The following is a 12,446-nucleotide window of genomic DNA, read 5'->3' as shown; positions in this document are numbered from 1 at the left end:
CCAGTGAGGAGGGCCCTTCCATTGCCACAGCAAGTGCAGAAGTCCTTCCATCCTCTCCCGATGAGCCACATGGTTATTTACTGGGGTAAGTAAGTCCAATACTTTGGCCACCTGATGCAAAGAACTGACTTATTGGAAAAGACCCTGATGCTGGGAAGGATTGAAGGCCAGCAGAGAAGCGGACGACAGAGGATGAGATGGCTGGATGGCGTCACTGACACGATGGACATGAGTTTGAGTAAGCTCTGGGAGTTGGTGATGGACAGGGAAGCCTGGCAGGCTGCAGTCCATGGGGTCGCAAAGAGTCAGACACCACTGAGTGACTGAACTGAACTGGACTGCAGAAGGAGAAACTACTCCCACATTCATATGGGACCCAGTGTGTTGCTAACACCACGCACAGGACTGTAGCATGATCATGGCCCCCGTGCTGTGAAGTGATGCTCCGAGGACCAGACAATTAATAGACACCTGTCCCAGGTCCTGCTAACAGTGCTTATCTCTGGGTCCACAGATCCACTCAGTGTCCATTGCACATGTCCTGGACTTCTGACATGAATGGACAGTCTGTGTTGTTAGTAAACTACCATGGGTGAGGGTACCATAGTCGTGAATTCCACATTCATTCTTCTGACCCTGACTCCGCATCGCCTGATAGTACATGTAAACAACATCATCTCCTGGAGGAAATCATGGAAATGAGTACCAACCTACAGTCACCCTAGGCCTGCAGAGCTCTGGTCCCTATCTCATCTCCACTGAATTACCACTGAGGTCCTAGGTTTCCTCTAATGGTACATATGACACATTTCAGGCTTCACAGACCCTAAGTCTCTGCTGCAACTGCTGTCCTGGCACAAAAGCAGTCACAATTGATGAATGATGAGTGTGGCTGGACCTGCTTCTTGGGCAGATGACCCAACAGAACTGGTGACGTTGTAGCTATCTGTGTTTGGAAAGGTGCTACATGCTGTATGTGGCATTTTACTTGGAGGCTCACAACACAGACTCCTAGTGTCCTGAAGAAAGGACACACCACTTGCAGTGAGAAAGCCCATACCATTCAGTGTGGCTCCTGGTATGGCCCTGGGGCCTGGCAGAGATGAGACCTCTGGTCACGGAATGTCAGAGTTGCCCAGCATGATCTGGGTTCACCAACCCCTAACCATTAGTTCAGATAGGCCAGCCGTCATAGGATAGAAGTGATTATGTGGCTTGGCATAACCAGGGCCACAGGGAACAAATCAGATGTACCAGCAGGGGACCTAGGCCTGACACCAGCGTTGATACAGGGCCACTGTCCCCTGCTCACACCTGTGACTTCACGCAGTGTCCCCTACGGCTCCTTGAACCAAGGAAGCCAGTCTACAGCAGAGGGGGTGCATTAGCCCATAACAGCCAGACCCACACTCCTACCACAGTCCCACCACCAGAAGTTACAAGGCAGGACAGGGTACGTTTCTGGTTCATAAACAGACAACTGAGGCAGCTCTTGGATGATTCTCTACAGGATGGGTCACTCATTACTGGGGTGAGAAACCAGGACAGTGGACAAGTCTGGTTCTCAGTTGATTTACACATCATATTTGGCTCCTGCTGCTCCACGAATGCGGAAGCTCCTTTTGCACCCAGATACAGATACCAAACTGCCTAATGAGACCTTGAGATATACTTTCTTCTGTAGAAGAAAAATCTGTCAACTCCTTCCTTAATCAATAACCATTATAGGCTGCTGCTGCTACTGCTGCTGCTAAGTCGCTTCAGTCGTGTCCGACTCTGTGCGACCCCATAGATGGCAGCCCACCAGGCTCCCCTGTCCGTGAGATTCTCCAGGCAAGAACACTGGAGTGGGTTGCCATTTCCTTCTCCAGTGCATGCAAGTGAAAAGTGAAAGTGAAGTTGCTCTGTCCTAGGCCACACCATGGACTGCAGCCTACCAGGCTCCTCCATCCATGGGATTTTCCAGGCAAGAGTACTGGAGTGGGGTGCCACTGCTGATGGTGTCCCAAGTCCTAGACACTATGAATGTGGGAGCAAAGGGTAGAAGTGGGGATGCCAGCCTCACCCTTGAGCCCTGTGTCACACTCTGGGAAACCCTGTTCCCGTCCCTCCTAAGTTAGGTCCTGGGGGCAAGGTCTGGGGGGTTTGCTGGGTGAGTTATCAGACAAAGGGATAAGATGCCAGTTGACAGAGGGCATGTTTAGACTCTCTTCAAGAGACGGGAAGCTGTTGGAGGCCCTGAGCTTCTTGGGATCATGGAAAAATGGGTAATAAATGGTCTTGTAACCAAAAGGGCTCTAGGGTGCCTTATTGGGAAAGACCCGGCCCCATGGTCTCTGTCTGCCTCCTGTTGGTAGAAAAGTTTTAGTCAGCCAGGCCTCCTGTGAGTCTCAAAATGGTGGTTTCAGAGTTAAGGATTAGAACACGTGAAGATGGAGAAAGGAATACTCCTCAGGCTGGGAACCTGGTAACAATGTAGACTGTGAGCAGCCACATCGCAGTATCATGAAACTGCCAGTTCCCTGAAAGATAACAAAGAGCTGACACAAGCCTCAAGTTGTTTCTATAGGAAGCAGACCCCCAGCACATAAAAACTGCTGGCTGCAAGCACGCAGACCCCCAGACTGGTTGAAACCATAAGCTTGGTGGTGCTCAAACGTTCGCCTTGTGCCAACCACCCTGACCGTGTTCAAGATGCTGATGCGCCCTGCAGCAGCCACCTCTGCCCCCTTTCTAACCTGGAAACTTGGAGGCAGTCTGAGGACATTAGGCCACTATTTTCCCAGGGCTCCTGAGCAAACCAACTTGTCCTTTTCAACCACTTGTTACCTTCATAGGTGGTAGGATGTGGGTCATAACCAGCTTCAACTAGTAACAGCCTGAGCTGTCTGGGAGGAGCTTTGACTCCAGGGAGGTGCTGATCAGTGGCTAGGCATTGAGTGCCTTCCTCAAGATGCATATGTAATTAAAAATAAATAAATAAATTGAATTCTTTAATTATTTCAAGTGTTTTAAAAAATTCATTTTCTACTTAAGCCACCCTTGAAGATAAGCACAAAATCTGTTTACTTTTTTTTTTTTCCACGCAACACAACTCGGGCACCCATTCTGTGCATAGCACTGTTCTAGGTGCAGTAAAAGGAATTTTTTTCTATTGACCTGACCCAAACCCACTTCTGGCACTGAGAAATGCTAGGATCTGCCAAATTTAAGATGTTTCAGTAAATTCCTCTCCTACTTTCCCCAAAGTAAGAAGGCAGAACTCCTCTGTATTAAAAAAACATTTAAAAAGGCAACTTTCCATGAAAGAGTAGTTTCTGTTTCTATTGTATTTTTCTCTCTTTTTTTCCTTCTAGCTTTTAAGTTTTCTTCCTTCCACACTGCTTTTTCTTGTACAAGGCGAGAGCATTTTTTCATTTTTCTTTTCCTAAGACGAAGTATTTCATCTTATAGACAAATAATTCCCAAGACTAGTGATAAATATTTTAAAAAACAGAAAGAAAGAAAAGAAAGAAACTTAAGGGTTTCCCTGGTGGCTCAGCAGGTAATGAATCCACCTGCAATGCAAGAGACCCCAGCTCAATTCCTGGGTCAGAAAGATCCCCTGGAAAGGGAGAGGCTACCCACTCCAGTATTCTTGATCTTCCCTGGTGCCATCTAGCTTCTTTCTTAGATGGTAAAGAATCCATCTGCAATGTGGGAGACCTGGGTTCAATCCCTGGGTTGGGAAGATACCCTAGAGACAGGAAAGGCTATCCACTCCAGTATTCAACCCTGGAGAATTCCACGGACTGTATAAGTCCATGGGGTTGCAAAGAGTCAGACAGGAGTGAGCAACTACTCATGGTACATTCAAGGATGAATCATCTACCTGGCTCTCCATTACTGGGCTGAGGATCAACAGTGAAGTTGTAGCAAAGAGAGTGAGCGCCTGGGAAGGAAAACAGAGGTGAGGACAGGTTTTGGAGAAGACCCATTACCTCCTCCCCCCACTTATGTGAGAGCAGAGGAAAGCTGCAGGGCTGGGCTGGTAGAGCAGGAAGGCCCCTATGCCCCCCAACACCACCTACAGGCTGAGCAAGTGGAGAAACCACATAACATTATCTCTGCTCTGCTCATAAGGCCCGCACAGAACTGAAAGCTACAGAAAGGAGAATTCACAATTGGGGTCACAGGACTTAGCAAGGCCAGGGAGATGCTGCTGATCTACTACTTTGATGGGTCTTGGGATCCTGGAGAAGGCCTGGCCTACATGGCATGAAAGAGAAAATCCAGAACTTCCGAGGCAGGTGGTAGAGGAGGGGATCAAAGGCTCAGAGAAGTGAATGTGCCAGGGTGGACACAGTATGAAAGGGCAGGAAAGTGTGCAGTCCCCCAGGTTCTATGGAGCCCGAGAGGAAAGAATGGATGAGAAGCATCTCCAACAGCTCCAGGGTGACTTTTGCTGAGGGTCAGGGACGGTGGTGGGATTGGTGTTCCTGTGTGCTTCCAGCAGGAGTGAGGATGGAGAAGGTAGAAGAGCTGATGCCAGGGGGAGTGCTCTATGTCAGAAACAAAGCAGATGCAGCGGCCAAGGGGACCAGAGAGCCCCCTGTAGCCAGGCCTCACTGCAGAAAGTACCACGCTGGCTCCTAACACAGGGCGATCCTAGAGGCAGACAGAAGAGCAGTGAGCCCTGCTAAAAACTACACGATTGAGAGGAAAAATTATATAAAAAACAGAGACAAACACGAGGCTGGGTGTTCAGGAAGCTGAATGCAGACATCCCAACAAAATGCCCAGGTCCTTTGTGCAGTATCCAGCACTGAGTCAGGTCTTATATTCAGAATCCATTCCTAGAGACAGAGATGCCAGGCATCAGCAAGGAGGGCCCTCTTTTCACCACAGCAAGTGCAGAAGTCCTTCTGGCCTTGGAAGCCACACGGTCACTGACTGGGGTAAGTGTACAGACATTCTACAGAGAAGCCACCCCCACATCCATAAGGACCGAGAGTGGGACTGTCGTCATGTCCAGCAGTCTGAAACATCGTCATGGCCCGCCTGTCATTACTGTGGTGCCTGAGATCTGTGTAAGGAATACACATCTGTCCCACGTCCTGCCCACAGGAGTGTCACCCATCCACTGGTCCTCATAGTGCTCATTTCACATCCACTGAATTTGCATGTGAATGAAAAATCTTCACAGTTAGTAAATTACCATGTGGTGAGGGCTACCATAAAGCAATTTCCAAGTTCACACTTCTGACACTGACCTTCATCCCCCGATAGTACATGTAAGCAATATCATATTCTGGGGAAAATGACAGAGAGGAGTACCAACCTACAACCCTCCAGGGCTGCAGGGATGTCATCCCTATCCGATCTCCATTTAGTTCCCAGTGTGGCCATACATTTCTATAATTGTACATATGACATATTCAGGCTCTGCAGACCATGGTTTTCTGTTACAACTGCTGTCCTAGCACAAAAGCAGCCACAGATGAATGGTGACTGATGACCTGCTTCTTGAGCAGATGACCCAGGAGAACCTGTGACGTCAGAGGTATCTGTGGTGGGAAAGGTGCTATGTGCTGAATATGGCATTTTACTTGGAGGTTCACAACACAGACCCTTTATGTCCTGAAGAAAGGCCATGTGATTTGCAGTGGGGACTACGACACCATTTAAATGTGGCTCCTGGTATGGTCCTGGGGGCTGGTGGAGGTGAGGCCTCTGGTCAGGATATGTCAACATTGTCTATCATGATCTGGGCTCATCAACCTGCAATCATTAGTTCAGATAAACCAGCCATCAGAGGATTAAAGCAATATTGTGGTTTGGCATAAGTAGGGCCAGAGGCAACAAATAAGAGAGAACATCAGGTGGTTTAGGCCTGACATCAGAATTGTTGTAAGAGCACTACTCCCCAGGGCCTGCCCCTGTGGCTCAGTGGTAAGAAATCCTCTTGCAATTTGGAGCTGGAGTACAGGTGGGATCCATCCCTGAGTGAGAGGAGACCCATGGAAGAGAGCATGGCAACCTAGCCCAGTGTTCTTGCCTGGACCCTCGTGGGCTATCGTCCATAGGATCATAAAGAGCTGGACATGACCGCAATGACTAGGCATGACACACTATTCTCTGCGCATGCCTGAGGCTTCGTGCAGTGTCCCCTATATCTTCATGGACCATGGAAACCACTCTAGAGCAGAGGGGTCAGGGGACATTAGCCCATATCTGCTGGACCCACACTCCTTTAACATTCACACCACCCAGAACCTACAAGGTAGGGCAGAGCAAGTTTTTGGTTCACCAACAATCAGCTAAGGCATCCCTTGCACTAGTCCCTAGGGGATGAGTCATCTGTTAGCGTATTGTGGCCCAGGGAAGTCACATGGTTCTTTAGGTTTTTTCAGGTCGTCTTTGCCTGCTCTTGTAGGACAAATGTGGAGATGTAGAATGCACAGAGACACCAAATGGCCTGTCAAGACCAACAGTGTTACTCTCTTCTTTTGAAGAAAAGGTTCTCCAACTCCTGTCTTACATAATAGCTATTTTAGGCCACTGTATTCATAGTCTCAGGGAATATGAATGTGGGACCAAAGGGTAGAAGTGGGAGTGCCCCTGCTCACCCTCGTGCCCTGTGTCACACACTTTCGGAAACTCTTCTCCCATCTCTCCTGCTTTATGTCCTGGGGGCCAGGGTGGGAGGCTTCTGCTGGGGTGAATTCTCAGGCAAGAGGATTGGTGCCAGTTGACAGAGAGCAGATTCAGGATCCCTTCACAGATGGGAAGTTGTTGGAGGCCATGAGGTTCTTGGGATGGGGAAGGATATGGAAAAAATAGTGTTGTAACCAAGCACATGGTATTAAAAGACGCTTACTCCTTGGGAGGAAAGTCATGAGCAACCTAGATAGCATATTGAAAAGCAGAGATATTACTTTGCCAACAAAGGTCTGTCTAGTCAAGGCTATGGTTTTTCCAGTAGTCATGTATGGATGTGAGAGCTGGACTGTGAAGAAAGCTGAGTGCCAAAGAACTGATGCTTTTGAACTGTGGTGTTGGAGAAGACTCTTGAGAGTCCCTTGGACTGCAAGGAGATCCAACCAGTCCATTCTGAAGGAGATCAGTCCTGTGTTCTTTGAAAGGAATGATGCTAAAGCTGAAACTCCAGTACTTTGGCCACCTCATGCAAAGAGTTGACTCATTGACAAAGACTCTGATGCTGGGAGGGATTCGGGGCAGGAGGAGAAGGGGACTGCAGAGGATGAGATGGCTGGATGGCATCACTGACTCGATGGACATGAGTTTGAGTGAACTCTGGGAGTTGGTGATGGACAGGGAGGCTTAGCATGTTGTGATTCATGGGGTCGCAGAGTCACATGACTGAGTGACTGAACTGAACTGTAACTTGATATGAAGCTTGAGCTCATTCCAGACTCTAGGCCTCTGACTTCCCTTTTCTTCGAACATTTTATTTCAAAATCTTGTTGTCACTTTTTTCTCTTACCAGTTTTAAAACTCAGGCCTGTTTTCGCCAGGCCCTGGGAGCCATCTCTTTCTTTCTTTTTCTTAAGGTGACTTATTAAGGCCATTGCTTACTTAGATGTGCTAGCACACTCTACAACCAACCCCACCCAGATGAAAGGAAGAGTGAGAAACTAAGACAAGCTATACACCACGGGAAAAGGAATCAGTGAAAGATAATAATTTGCCAGTCTATGTGACATGAGCTTTTCTACTGGATATTATCTGATAAGGTATAACTTCCTTTGTTGCTGTTTAGTCCCTAAGTCATATCCAACTCTTTGAGACCACATGGACTGTAGCCAGCCAGGCTCCTATGTCCATGGGATTTCCCAGGGAAGAATACTGGAGTGGCGTCTGTTCACAGATTTTTCTTTTTGGTTGCCCTGGTCCTATGTTTCTGCGTGCAGGCTTTCTCCAGCTGCAGCTAGCAGGGGCTCCTCTCTAGTGGCGGTGCTTGGGCTTCTCACTGAGGTTTGTTCTCTTGCTGTGGAGCACTGGCCTTAGGCACGTGGGGTTCAGTGGTCATGGTATTGGGTTTGGTAGTTATGGCCTGCAGCCTCTAGAGCGTGGGCCTTGGGAGCCATTCTTTGAATCTGAAGTATTAAAGGAGATAGTGCTGGCATCTCCCAGTCTCTGTAGGAGGGTAAGAGCCTATATTTGGCTCCCAAGTAGCTCAGCTGGTAAAGAATCCACCTGCAAGGCAGGAGACCCTGGTTCGATTCCTGGGTTGGGAAGATCCCCAGGAGAAGGGATAGACTACCCACTCCAGTATTCTTGGGCTTCCCTTGTGGATCAGATGGTAAAAGTATCCACCTGCAATGTGAGAGACCCAGGTTCAATCCTTGGGTTGGGAGGATCCCTTGGAGGAGGGCCTGGCAACTCACTCCAGTATTCTTGCCTGGAGGATCCCTGTGGACAGAGGAGCCTGGAGGGCTATAGTACATGGAGTCGCAAAGAGTCAGACAGGACTGAGCAACTAGGCACAGCACAGCACAGGAGCCTATACTAGTCGGCTGGTCCTGCCATACAGAGGACCACAGACTGGATGGCTTACACAACAAACACAGGTTTTCCTACAGTTCTGTAGGGAGGAAGTCCAAGATCATGGTGCTGGAGGGTTTGTATCTTCATAAGATCAATGTATCTTATTTCTTGACGCATTTCAAACTTGAAGACAATACAACATTTGCCCTCAAACACTTCATCATGTAGTTCAGTAACTAATGGTCTTTTCTGCCTTTGAATCTGTACTCTGTTTCCCCATGTCACCTTGAACTTCTAATGTAATGAATATTGCTGGATTTTCTTTAATGGACTGTATTAATTTTTTAGTTTTGATATTTAAAGGTTAAGGTTTAAATTTTAGTTTCCCCGGATAGAAATTAAGATGCATCATTTTTATTTTCTGGCTGTGCCATGAGGCATGTAGGGTCTTGTTCCTTAACCAGGAAACCCCTACCCCTAGCAGTCTAAGCATGGAGTCTTTACCACTGGGCCACCAGGGAAGCCCCCCGATCCACCATTTTAATATATACATACATATGTATATAAATATATATTTATAATATAGATATTATGAATATATTTTATATTTACCTTTTATCTCAGTAAGAGATAAGTGATCGCTAAAGGGAGCCTCCCCAGCTGCATAAATAGTACAAATTGAAGAGCTCTGCTCCATGGATGGAAATGAAGAAAGAACATAAGATAAAAATAAACATCAGGAATCAAGACAGCCTTTCATTACCATCCCTTTTGGTTGATGTTGTTAGTGTTAGTCCTGTTCAGAATGATCATCTCCAGTACATTTAGGGGATTTATCAACCAGGCTCCCCTCTAATTCTCGGAAAACGATAGGGACCTCAGTTCCAGAATTCTCCCACAGGACTCATGAACATGATGTTAGCAAGACCACGGTCATAGGAGAGAAAAACCTTTCTGTCCACCTGGCCTTGAACCTCACAGCATGGCTGTCCAGGTCTGGGCTGAGGACTGATGGTAAAATTATAGGAAAGAGAGTGAGCATGTGTGAAGGCAAAACAGCGAGGGTGAGGTTGGGAGGAAAAGACCCATAGGCCTCCTCCCCCAGTTATGTGAGAGCGGAGTAGGGCTGCAGGGCTGGCTGACAGAGCAGGACGGCCCTGTCTGCACCCCCTACCCCAAACACACCCTAATTACGGCTGAGGAAGAGGAGGAAGCCTTGATCAGGCAAAGAACCCACACAGCGCTGGATATGCCTATCTCCACTGTGTTCAAAAGCTCCATACCTAGCATGAACTGACACAATTTTTTCCAGAGGTGGGCCAGGCCAGCTCAGAAGGAGAGGCCTAAAGACAGAGGACTGTGAGAATGTCTCCGAGTGTCCTGAGGAGAGATGGGGAGCCTTTGGGGGCTGCTCCTGAGGAAGCAGGATCACAGTGGGGATGGATGAGCGCAGAACCCAAAGCTGGAGAAGGAAGAGTTTATAATTACAGGTCACTGGGCTTAGCAAGGCCAAGGAGATGCTGCTGATCTTCCACTAGGATGGGTCTTGGAAGCCTGGAGAAAGGACTGGCCCACACAGCATGAGAGAAAGTCCAGAACTTCCGAGGCAGGTGGGAGAGGAGGGGATCCAAGGCTCTGAGAAGTGAATCTGCCAGGGCGGACACGGTACAAGAGGGCAGGAAAGTGTGTAGTCCATTAGCTCCATGGGAACCCCTGATGGACTCCATGGAGCCTGAGAGGAAAGCACGGATAAGAAACATGTCCAACAGTGCAAGTGAGATCTGCCAGGACTTGAACCCTGGGATCTGTGGACCTTTGCTCGAGTGCTTGCACCTGGACAATAATCTCCTCCAGCAACAAAATACAAAGAAATTATAAGGGACTGATATGCATGCCAAGTTGGGGTTAATTATGAATGAAAAGACAAAAAACCCAACTGGAAAAGAAGGGTACGGGGTATGATCCCTGCACAGGGCACTGCTACAACGGTGGGCAGAGCACCTAGGCCATCCCTCAGGTCCTAACCCTTGGCCTGCCCCTACCCTAACCCCATATAAGGGGCCAGCCCGCCACCCCTGCCCCCATGAAGGGAATGAGCAAGGAGACCTGTTGCTGGTGCTCGCGCCCTCACACTGCAGCACGTGTCCCAGGGAAGCCTCGCCTGGATTTCTTATCTGGCCTCTTATCCACTTCTATCGATTAAGGTTCTGTTCCTGCCCTCCAAGAGTCTATTTGCCCAGTCCTGTGTACATTCTGGCAGCTCTTTTGTGGGGTTAATGGCGACCTCCACTAGGAGGACTTATGCCATACCCATGTCTGCAGCACCCAGCCATACCCAAGTCTGCCGAACCCAGAGCCCCTGCCCCTGCAGCGTCACTGACTCAATGGGCATGAGTTTGAGTAAACACTGGGAGTTGGTGATGGACAGGGAGGGCTGGCGTGCTGCGGTCCATGGGGTCACAAAGAGTCGGACACAACTGAGCGACTGAATGAACTGAACTGAATGAACTGATTGATTAAGAAGGCCAAGAAGCCTTTCTTGGCCAAGAAGCCTTTCTGCCAGAGCATCTGGGCATCTCTGTGACCTCGGGGTGCAACTTCCCTGTGGTGACAAGTGGCGCCTGAACCTCAGCTCAGAGTCACCAGTTTGGTTGATCTGCCTCCCTGGCCCCTGGGGGCCTCGGGGCCCTCACTCAGGCATCGCGCTCCCCCTCACCCTTTGTCCCTTTCCCTCATCTATTATCTCTCCACTTCTCCTCTCTCTGTCTTATCCTTCTGAGAGAGTGGACCTCGGCAAGGACAGCATCACTCCTCTCAACTTAGGACAGAAAGCTCTCTCTGGCTGTCAGTGGCTCACTTTGATGGATGACAGGGTGGTGGGAGAGACCCACCTCATACCCTGCAGGTCTTGGTCCAGCAGGTTCTGCCTAATAGGAGATTTGTGAGAATGATATAAGTTCAAACCTCTTATTAGGTGGTGGTTGGACATCTGATCATACCCATATTCTCACTTCTATTTTCCTGCCACCAAGAGAAGTCCTGTGGGAACTCAGTGAACTGGCAGATTTCTCTATATGCTGGTTTACGCGTGGGTGAGAATCCCACCTCTGGGCTGCAGGCCCACAGCCGATGTACAAGGGGCTGGTTTCTGGGCTTGATCACCCCAGTGGGCAGTGGACAGGGTGCTCCCTCCCTCACTGGCCCTTTCTGAAAGCCTGCAGGTTGGTGCCTAAATAAATAGACACCCGCAGGTGCAGGGGCTGAAACGGCAATGGCGCCCTTTCCGTTTTTCAGCCTTTTCTGTGCCTCCTCCCTTTTGCTCCCCCTTGGGCCTCATACCTACACTCCTGTCCTTTTGCATCCAAGAGACTCCCTGCTGGGTCACCGTTTTCACCACCACTTGTTTGTTTTGTGTTCCCACCTCAGGCTTGAGTTTCCCACTGGCCCCCTTGCAGAAGGGCCAGTTGAGAGATGAGTTGGGCTGGGCTGGCCAAAGTGCCCCAGAGGCCACTTCCCAGTAAGACCCTCTCTTTGTTTCTTGTTTGTTAATTTTCTGTCATTGGGAGGTTCTCTCAGTCAGTGAATTTAAAAGCATCTTTGTTTTATGTACTTTTCTCTGTCCAATTGCTCCTGCAAAGCTCTGCTACAATTGTGGGCATGGGTTACTTGTTGTTCAGTCACTCAGTCATGTCTGACTCTTTGCGACCCCATGGACTGCAGCAAACCAGGCTTCCTTGTCCTTCACCATCTCCTGGAGCTTGCTCACACTCATGTCCATTGACTCAGTGATGCCATCCAACGATCTCGTCCCCTGTCATCCCCTTCTCCTCCTGCCTTCAATCTTTCCCAGCATCTTTCCCAGGTCTTTTCCAATGAGTCATCTCTTCACATCAAGTGGCCAAAGTATTGGAGCTTCAACTTCAGCATCAGTCCTTCCAATGAATATTCAGGACTGA

This window comes from Capra hircus, chromosome 9 (assembly GCF_001704415.2).
Source record: "Capra hircus breed San Clemente chromosome 9, ASM170441v1, whole genome shotgun sequence".
Classification (NCBI taxonomy): Eukaryota; Metazoa; Chordata; class Mammalia; order Artiodactyla; family Bovidae; genus Capra; species Capra hircus.
Note: the sequence above shows the minus strand (reverse complement) of the source record.